This window comes from Phytophthora infestans, genomic scaffold (assembly GCF_000142945.1).
Source record: "Phytophthora infestans T30-4 supercont1.355 genomic scaffold, whole genome shotgun sequence".
Lineage (NCBI taxonomy): Eukaryota > Oomycota > Peronosporomycetes > Peronosporales > Peronosporaceae > Phytophthora > Phytophthora infestans.
The window spans coordinates 27,932-28,938 of NW_003303404.1; positions in this window are offsets into that span (position 1 = coordinate 27,932).

Here is a 1,007-nt window from a genome sequence, read left to right on the forward strand (position 1 = left end):
GACCTTTCGTCAAAGAACTCACACTGTGGATGGACAACGCAAGCGGTCATAGTGGAGACGATGTCGTCGCTGTCGCGAAAGAATTGCGCACAAAAGTACAGTTTTTTCCAGCTAATGCTACAGACCTAATACAACCGGCTGACCGGTTTCCTATTCAACGAATTAAGGAGCACTGGCGACGGCTCTGTGAGCAGCGGAAAATGGCTGCAATTCGACGTGGAGATTGGCGACAAGGCTCCGGGTCGTTGCAGAACCCAGGAAAGAGATTCTTCTTGGAAACCGCAGCAAAATGTGTACAACTGGTAAATTGCGAGAGAGATAAGAACGGTCTCAACTGGGTTAAGAAGTCCATGATTTTGTGTGGATTAGATGTTGGCTCTTGTGGCTACTGGAAAGTTGTAACGGAAACGTAGCCCTAAGTGTACCCTGGTTACATGAAGTGTGACACTTCACACTTCAGGAGTATGACACGTCATACTCCGGGATATTTGGTACAAGGTACCAAGGTCGTTCAAAGCCAACCATTGGTTAAATGACATTGCATTTCTATAGGTTACTAAAAGTTTGTATTAAACCCAAACTTAACCTACCTATAAATATACTCAGTTTACAATCTACCTTATTTAGGTCACTTCGCCCTCTTTAATTAAAGAGGGGACCTGTGAGCTGCCGTTCACTGAGAGTTTGTATACTCTCGGAAGGTAACTTCCTCTAGCGCAAGGTGCTGTGTGACCCCGTCACACTTGGTAGCACTAGTAGTCAATCCACGCCACCGCGGGTAGACTACCTGAACCTCTCCGAAGTTCGTTGCCATGGATAGGAACGACTTCTCCCATTTGAACGACTCTCAGTTCGAGTCGGTTCGGGAAGATGGCAGGCATCTTCGGGATGGAGGCCCTGCAGAGCCTGGTGGTGTCAACACCGGCTGAGCAGCTCGAGCGCGTCAATGCATTTGACGCGTACGAGCAGGGCCTCATCGCGCATGTATGGGAGAACCTGCAGGCTCC